Below are 10,157 nucleotides of genomic sequence, written 5' to 3'. Positions count from 1 at the left end.
CCCTCCGCCGCTGCAGTCCTTCTCCGTCTTCACGCCGATCCCGCTTCGCGCATCGACGTTCCCCATCTCCAGCTGGAATTTGCTGGTATCATCGCCGTTTCCGCACCAAGGCTCGCAACTGCACACCACCATGCACCTTCCAGGGAAACCCCCGAGCCAGTCACTAGATATGGCGGCTGGTGACTCTGGCGCTCATCCTTCCCGCCTCTTCTTTGTTCTTGACAACAATTCCGGACTAAAGTTTCTTGTTGACACCGGCGCTGACGTCAGTGTGCTGCCGTCCTCTCTTTTTCGTTCACCACGCAAGCCAACGTCCCGCACCCTGCAAGCTGTTAATTCCACGCCGATTGCGACGTACGGAGAGCATTCCCTCACTCTCGACTTGGGCCTCCGCCGCTCCTTCGCATGGGTTTTCCTTGTGGCTGACTTGGAGTACCCTATTCTGGGAGCAGACTTTCTGAGCCATTTCGGTCTCATGGTGAACATAAAAAAAACGCTTGCTCTGGGATGCAGAAACCCGGTTTTGCGTAAACGGCATCCCCTGTCGCCATTCAGTGTGCAGTCGCGTCGCCCGCTTCAAGGCTGGAAACTGTCCATACTCCACCATCCTGCAGGAGTTCCCATCCCTTTTAAAGCCATGTAACACCGAGCGGCCCGTGATGTACACAGTGACTCACCACGTTGTCACTACAGGTCCTCCCGTGCATGCCCGTCCTCGTCGCCTGGCCCCCGAGCGCCTCGCCATTGCGAAAAAGGAATTCCAACACATGCTCCAGCTTGGAATCGTACTGCCTTCTTCCAGCAGTTGGTCATCAGCCTTGCACATGGTACCGAAGAAGACCGGAGATTGGAGGCCGTGCGGCGACTACAGAGCCCTTATAAGGTTACTGTGCCAGATCGCTATCCCATCCCGCATGTTCACGATTTCGCCTCCAATCTCCACGGCATGACCATGTTCTCCAAGGTCGATTTGGTAAAAGCTTACCATCACATTCCAGTAGAACCCTCCGACGTTTCCAAGACTGCCATCGTTACACCATTCGGCATGTTCGAATATCTCGGGATGCCCTTTGGTCTGCGAAACGCCGCCCAGACCTTCCAACGTTTTATGGATCAAGTGCTGCGCGGCCTTCCCTTTGCGTTTGCCTACATAGATGACATCCTCGTTGCCAGCGGGTCCCCCGAGGAGCACGAAGACCACCTTCGCGCGCTTTTCCAGCCTCACCTTCGCTGATGGGCTTCCGCTTCAGAATTTTCCACCTTCGTAGCCATCCCTTCATCAGCCCCGAGCTTGAAAGCTGTACACATGTTTTTGTTCGCCGGGATGCCGTTCGTAAGCCTCTTCAGCCTCATTTCAACGGCCCCTTTCAAGTTCTCCACCGATACGCCAAGTTCTACCGTGTACGCAAGGACAACATTTCCATCGATAGGCTGCAGCCCGACTTTTTTTTTTCCGACTCTTCGAACGAGAATGACGCACAGCATGACGATCGAGCAGCCCCCTCAGCCGCATCTCGATCTTTCCCACTGCGCCCAGCTTCAAGCAAGCACGTATCGTGGGATCTGCACCGCACTGTCCAGCCTGCAGCTTCAGCATCATCTTTCTCCAGGGGAGGGAGGATGATGTAGCAGCACTAGCTGCACCACCATCGCCTTGGCCACATGACCCTTTTTCTGCCCTGCCCACTGATCTCGATTGTAAAAGGCCTTTATACATAGAGATCAGTGGCCCTGCCACCTCGCGCTCGCGAAATGCGAGCTAGTTACTTCTTCTTCCTCTCGAGCGACCGGCCAGAACGGTCAATAAAATAGTCTGGTCCGACTTGACGCCTTTTGTCTCCTGGCCTCACTCAATACGCGACACTCCGCTGAGGAAGTCACCTGTGAATATGAAAACAGGTCAGTGAAGAGAAAAGAACGGATACGTATGTTCAACATATCACATAAATATTCTGTTGAAATATGGTTTCTAAGATCATGCTAAACGAAGTGTACTTTTATCAACAGTGCACCACATGAGTTTAGAGACTAGATTCGGTAACTTCTACTTTCTTTTTACTCTCTCTGTGCCGTAAGCGGCGGCAAGGTTCAGAGTCACGCAGATGAGAATTAACCCATTCACACAATCCTGAAATCTATGACAGTATTTGAACCACACGGGCTGAGATACCTTTGTGAGCTCCAATGACGAAAAATACTCACACCTTTGCGCCGTTTAGGTGGATGTTCTTTCCCAGGTGTGGACAGGTATTGTGATGGTGCTACACCTTGATTCAGACGACACTAAGCTCGTTATCCAGTACTTTGAAGAGGTTCAGCGTACGCTTCGTAAATTGGATCATGCAAATGTCCGCTACAAACACGAGCAGTTAGTCCATGGCACCGCATCGTCTTTCCATTCCGGCGGTCCGATTGCTTCGTGGCGTCAAAAGCTGTCCGTCTCGTCACTGATAAGCATGAAACATTGGATACCAGGCGAATATTGACGAATATTGGGGCAACCAACTATCCAACATCGTCTCGGCATGTCGACGAAAACCACAGGATGCGACGATCGCGCGAAAGCTGCCTTCATGGAGATTTCCACTCCCGATGAACGCATACGCCGGATCGTACGGCGCATGCTCCTGGCGGGATTCCTCGGCTCGGCAACAGGTCACGATGACGTGTTGCTGAGCCGGCCGTGGTCGCGTCAAGTTGCCCGCTGTGTCTCCGCTCGGCAGCTCGCCACGGCGCGGCGCCAGCTGTCCTCCCTTCGCCGCTCCGTTTAAATTAGCTCCCGAGAAATCCGTTCGCGCGACGAAGGTAAAATTTCGGTTCTAGACTCAGAAAAATGTCCTCTTTCGAACGAAACCAAGAAAAAATCGTTTCATAGTCCCTTTAAAGCTCAGCTCCGCCGATTTTCGACTGCGACAGAATGGAGCCATGCTTGGGCTGTGCGTTCGTTTCCGCACAGGGAGCATACATGTGAAAAATTTTCACCCATTTGTTTGTAGTTTTTAAGAAAACAATTTTTTAGATTTCCCTGGCACGGCGGTCCTGTGGTCGGCAAACCCTGACCAATCCCGGCTTCGTCCTGGCTTAGCCGCGCTCGTGGCTTGGCTAACGCCAAATCGTCGATGCGATGGCGGAGATCCATGGGCGAAGGTGAATGTTTTCGGTGTGTTCCGTGATAATTGCTGTCGTTAATAGCCTCAAAGATAGTTTTGCCGGTCTTCTTTAACAAGCCTTACAGGATGGCCTCGTTGTGCAACGACGGCCGTCGTGAGCGGACATTCTGTGCCCGCACTGTGCTTCATGCTACCAACAAGACCTAACACCTAACGTGTGACGTACTCGTACGCATTCTCAATAGCTTTGGCAGCGCACTATGCGCGGACTTGCTGCGCGTGCAGAAAGCACCACCAAAGCTATTGAGAACGAGAATGAGTACGTGCTCGAAGACGAAGTATTTCTTATAAGAAACGTGTTAAAACGGTGCGGTGGTCCCCGATAGCTCGTGACAGCTATTTCAGCACGATACAGCGGCCATGACGGAGTGTAAACACAAACTGGTTGCAAGGCAGAGCTGGCTAGGTGTGACTATCCAATCCGCGCAGTTCCAAGTATGACGTCACAAGTGGAACCGCCGCCCGGTAGTTTTTCTCAAATTTCTCACGAAGGAGTATGGAAATTTGGAAAGCAATGTGCGTTTATGAATGAAGTTGGGACCACGGTTCTGAATATCACAACGTCTTCATACTGTCGGAACAGCAGCGGAGCTGCACTTTAACATGATGTTATGTTATCAAAGTGACCGTTACAGGCGAGAGTATACATCAAATTACTAAACAAGAAATCACCGCAAGACTGGAACTTCAAACCCGGCATAATTCCTTAGTAATATTTGTCCGGCAAATGCGTTCCACAAGATATACATGAAAGATGTAGCGTCTAAGAACTCTTGGAAATATCTACTCTAGTTCTGTATCGCTGAACGGCTTTCGGATTACTTATGCACGTGGCGAGCGGGGGCAAACTTTAACAATGTATTTAAACAAGTACAATTTCGGTTTAGATACTTTACGCCTGTATGTGAGAGGTGTGTGATATTTCGTACCAGGTTACGCCGTATGAATTCAAAGGCAGATATCGATGTACAGCTGCATTGGAAGTTTCACAGCAAAGAGAGCCACACACGTAGAAAGTCTACACCACTAACACCCAAATTCGTCGGGCTGTGATATCCACACAAGTATGTGAGGCAGCCACGCGAAACGCCACGTGCTTTCGCGAACCAATGGGAATAACCGAGGCTTTCGCTCCTCTCGCGTGAAGCGTGATGCGGAAGTTTATTCCGAACTTATTCTAATGCACCTGTCACACGGGCCAATTTAGTGTTCTTTTCGTGGAGTGCACTCCAACCAAGCGAATGTTACTTTCACTATACGTGGTTGCTACACGGCTTAACAGTCACTTACAGGGAGACTTCGCAAGAATTCGAAAAAAAAAAAAAATAGGTGAGCATCATACAGGACATGAACCACCCCCTCGATACCGTCGATACCGGATGCAACTTTCGCATTCATTTTGCGCGAGTAATCAATTCGTAAATGATAACAATAGCAAACCGAAATGCGAAGAGCACAAAACAGAGCTCCCTACTACGGCGTTTCGTCCGGAGGAGGATACCGTGACGTCATCCAGCATTGTCGTCTGCTTCCAAGCGTGCATTCTTCGTCCCTTGCCGGATGCCGGATGATGTTACAGTGGGCAGCGCCGTGTATGCCAAAGGGAGTCTGGCCATTAGGAGGAGCCTAAAAAGAGGCTCGACCTGTCAATCAAACTTAGGCGCATTTCATTGGTTACCGTTTTTCATGGGGGCTGCCATGACACGAAATTTTCTCCAAGATGGAGGATGGTGCTTGGAACGGCGAAGCGGAGATTTCGTGACAAAGAATTTTCACGTGCTACTTTAATTTCATACTGTGAGTATATATCCTCATGTACGCATCTGCAAAATCAGCTTCAACTTTCGCTCCGCCATCATTATTTACGTGAAAATGGGATGTTTCGTTGCTAACGTTAGGCCTACTGAAGATCGTGATACCAGGGAAATGGCAAGAAGGACGACCCTTATACGTAGGATTTTGCAATATATAATTGCAATTTATTTATACGTACATCTTTGCTCCTTTTTGATTCGATCTACTTACATTACGTGATATAAAACTTCATACCGGCTGTCGTCTGCTACGAAGAAGCGGTTGTACTGCTATCCTGGCCAATCACTTCTGCCAGCAACCATTTGTGCAATTCTGAGCCTTCCCAACATGACTCTCTCCGTGCAAATGGCGTTGATAAATGTGGGCGCAAAGTCCGTTGTTTTGGTCTGTCACCGGTGGTATCCGCTTCAATCCGAATCAGTCGAGTTTCTCCAAAATGGTAGCGCCCAGTAAATAAGGGTGAGGTATAAGTACTGGATGGATGTAATAATAGACAACTGTATTTCGACCTGTGATTGGCTAGATACCTCAAAAAGTGGGTGGAGCCTCAGGTATAGGCAGGTCGCATTAATGGCCAGACTTCCTTTGGCATACACGGCACTGACAGTGGGTTGCTTTCAGCGCCCTCTCGCTTCACAGAGGCGAAGTGCTCGCTTAGTAATAAATTCGTTTGAGTAAGATGTGCGCAGTTTTGGACCGAGATATTTCGTACACATGTTCCTGACATCCCAAAGATTACTGATATACCACAACCTTTGTGGTGATTTTGTTGCGGAGTCCCACTTTAAGCGATGATGGCAATTAAGATAGATATCTTTTTTTTTATTATTCTACCCAAGATACATCTCAACTGTGAAGAATAGAAATGGAGGAGCCAGAGGGAAACACCCAGTTGAAGGCTCCTCCTTGAAATGTGCGTTCATCACAACAAGAGCACAAATCATAAATCATAATATTATGATACATGAAAATAATACAGTTCAGGAAACAAAACAACAACAACAACAACAAAATGGTGCGCTGTACATGACAGGAAACACAAGGATCTGGAACTGTTAATTAATAATACATTTTTTGCCTGTTTTCTAAAACATGAATAAGATTTTTTTTTTATTTCAGGCGGCAACAGGTTCCAATCACATACCCACGAAACAAAAACGATAGCCTGCCGTAATTTGTACTGATCCTTGGTAGATTCAACATTCCACTTGCTCCTGCCCTAGTACGCGAGCTTTAATTCAAATTGCAAATATTTATCTTAGGCAAAGTTAGATTAAGTTTTAAAATGCGATAAGTCAAACCTAGAACTCCAGACGTTACTATGTCCTGTACACTGAGAATATCAGTATCACGACATGAAACATGGAATAAATAGGGCAAACCAAAGATAATCCTGATGGCACGGTTTCGTAAGACTTCCAGGACACATAAGTAGATGGGTAGAAATCCAGCGAACCGGTAGAGATGTGGGAAGGGAGTTGCCTCAGGACAGAAGCCGCCGATATTTTGAACAGAGACTGTTCTTCTTCTGGGCACCGTCCTCATCATTGGCATGGTATTTAAAGGGTTAGGTGTGACGTGTTTAAAGGTCACACGTTTAAACACGTCACGTCTAACCCTTTAAATACCATGACAATAATGAGGACGGTGCCCAGAAGAAGAACAGTCTCTGTTCGAAATATCGGCGGCTTCTGTCCTGAGGCAACTCCCTTCCTACAGGACACGTAAGTGGGTTTTATAAGTGATACCCCACACAGTAGAGCAATATGAGAAATGGGAATGTATGAAAGCGTAATATAAATTAAGTAATATGGATGTTGGAAAACAATGACGGGATTTCACAAGGACACTAATGCCATATGAAACCCTCTGAGCAATATGTTTGATGTGCGACACGAAACATAAGTTTTTGTCAATTACAACACCTAAAAATATGGTTTCTTGGCAAAACTGCAATGAAGAACCTAATAGCTATAGTGATGTGGATGTAACTATATTCCGATTGGGAGAGTGAAAGATCATTGCCACTGTTTTACTGGCATTTAACTGTAATTTATTGCAACGGCACCAATAGTCCAATTTGTTATGTCAACTTGCATTTTTACTAATAGGTCAGAAATATCCTTGCCAGTTAATAGTAGGGTCGTGTCGTCAGCATACAAAGTGTGTGCGCATAAAGATCGTTGAATATCGTTGAATCGTAAAAATAATAGCGGACCCAAAATATACCCTTGGGACACTCCCATATTAAAAGTTGCTGGTAACGAGAAGATATCCTGGTATCTAGATCGATCCGCAAGGTAACTTCTAATTAAGTTAAACGCAGGGCCAACAATTCCGTAAGTATCTAATTTTGTAGTAGAATTTTGTGGTAAACACAGTTGAACGCATTGGAAAAGTCAACGAACAAGGAAAGAGCGATGCATCCTTGGTCAATCGATTGTTTTATACATTCAGTAAATGAGAGAAGAGCAATCTCCGTAGAATGCCCACTCCAAAAACCGAACTGGCTGGGGCACAAAATGTTAAAAATCTCAATGTAGCTCATTAAACGCCTATGTAATCATATTTCAATTATTTTACTTACAGCAGGAAGAATAGATATCGGCCTATAGATATTAATAGCTGAAGAATTGCCCTTTTTGTATACCGGCACAATGATAGCACGCTTAAGTGATCCGGGAAATTACCCACATTTGAACGCAAGATTTGGAGCCAGCGCATTGCTAAAGAAATCACTAAAAGCACCAGCAATATCAGAGGGGCTTTGCAAAACAGCGTTATTGTAAGTGATGTTATCAGTGCGTCTGTTAACGATGTCCCTGTTGAGAAATTTTTATACAAACTTCCATTTATCCTTTACACTTGCGCAGGACGACAATTGCGCTTCATAGTAACAATGTTTAGCATGATGAAGTGTCCGGGACAAGTGCTTAGAATAAAGCCGATATCTTTATGCAAGTGCAACATTAAAGGGCTGTCTGTTTAGTTTCCTCCTAAGATTATGTTTCTTTTTAATGCATTTCAAAATGCTAAGGGCAATCCAAGGAGAAATAGGGCTGACATATTTGTTTCGTGAGATGGGTATTACAGAGCTTGAACCAATGGCCGCACTAATGTTCTCAGAAAACATATCATACGCTTGGTTAACAGATGTGGAATTTAGGACTGGAGTCCAGTCCAAAAGACCTATACTCTGAACAAAATTATTGGCGTCAAAAGATACAGATCTAATGTGTTTCTCAGAATGGCTAAAAAATTGAGATTTAGTACAGCGCTAACGGGAAAGTGGTCCGAGATATCAACCTGGATGACCTCAGCATTAGATAAATTGCAGTTCCTTAACCAAATATGATCTAGCAACGTTGGTGGCTCAGACGTTACAAGAGTGCGTGTTTTTATTGGACAACCAAAACCATAACTTGCAAGACAGGTCGTAAAGGACAATGAAGGCAAACAATACTTATCAAGAATATTACTGTTAAAGTTGGGTAATTCCATTTGAAATCGACCAAGGTCCGCCGATGACATTTTTTGATTTGAGTGGAAAAAATATATGTTGGAGACGACCTTAAGTGAAAACGAAAGTAGGTTCCCGGAGCTTCGTAAAACTATTGAGAAAAGAGAAACATTATCAGGAAGGTATTATGGCGCACACCTAAAAAATTTACCACACTTTAACCTTATCAAAAAAGCTAAAAATCTAATCTAAATCTTCTTGTTAGACTTATCTATCGCCCCCCGCCCTTTGGTTCAGTTTATGAATTTTTGTCTACTATTGAACAGGTAATGCATCGTATCAGCTGTGAAAATAAATCTCTGGTCCTTACTGGCAACTGGGTAATTCCATTTTAAATCGACCAAGGTCCGCCGATGATATTTCTTGATTTGAGTGAAAAAAATATATGTTGGAGACGCCCTTAAGTGAAGACGAAAGTAGGTTCCCGGAGCTTCGTACGATCAACCAGTCCACAGATGGAGAGGGGGTAAGGTGGCGCCGTCTTCGCGACGTGATTTTTTCTCGCGACTTTGCAGCCTTACTGATGCCATTTCATTCGCGTCACAGCCCTCATAGTTAGCACGCATAAAGTCTGGGCGCTCTAGTATACCTATACGGAGTGAAAACGGTGTCACTTTAAAGGGACGCTGAAGAAAAAATGCCAAAATCAGCAGATATAACAAAAATTGCACATTTTTTAGCCCTCATAGCTCCTCAACGGCAGGTCAGATATCTGTAAATGAAGTATGCTTTTAATGCGCAATCTCCATCTATCGTTCAATATATAGAAAACTGTTCTAACCCGTTTCGTTGCCGAAAGAGATGTCAGTAAAGTTGGGTGAGAGCAGAAAATTGCCGATGTTTGGTATGGCATACCTCAGCCTCTGCAATACCTATTCCAATAATTTTGCGGTTACTGAAAGGTCAACGTATCCCCTAAACCCAGATTCAAAAAAATGTTGCACTATTTTAGTAGGGTGAACGCGGCGCATTTTTGTCTGTGCCCAGGTCTCGCCGTTGCGGCCTTGCACTCCGACTCCACTCTCGAATGGCACGCCGTCGCGCCTTTCCCATTTCAAAAAGCCTTCGGTCTCCCTGATGTTGCATTGATTCCCGCCTCTGGCACTTATTTGTGGACATGTCCACGTCGGCATTCTTATTTACGTGCAACCCTTTTATATGCCGTTGCGAGACCAACAGACGGCGTCTGTCCATTATGCCGCAGCGACTGAGAGTGGAAATACTGACTCGCGATGTGTAACTGAGTATAGCATCAACTTTTGAAACAGTTTTGTCAATACTGCACAAGGTGTGAATTTTTTAAAATTAAATTCTGTGCTGAGAAGCGCTACCAGCAGCTGATTGCTGGAGGTGTTGTCTTTACTACAGCCGCAAAACGAAGTAACAAAAAACTGTCCGTAAGTAACCGCAAAAATATTGGAATAAGTATTCCAGAGGCTGAAGAATGCCATACCAAACATCGGCAATTTTCTGCTCTCACCTAACTTTACTGACATCTCTTTCGGCAACGAAACGGGTTAGAGCAGTTTTCTATATATTGAACGATAGATGAAAGATTGCGCATTAAAAGCATACTTCATTCACAGATATCTGACCTGCCGTTGAGGAGCTATGAAGGCTAAAAATGTGCAATTTTTGTTATATCTGCTGAT

This window comes from Ornithodoros turicata, chromosome 4, assembly GCF_037126465.1.
Source record: "Ornithodoros turicata isolate Travis chromosome 4, ASM3712646v1, whole genome shotgun sequence".
Lineage (NCBI taxonomy): Eukaryota > Metazoa > Arthropoda > Arachnida > Ixodida > Argasidae > Ornithodoros > Ornithodoros turicata.
This window is presented reverse-complemented; position numbering follows the sequence as displayed.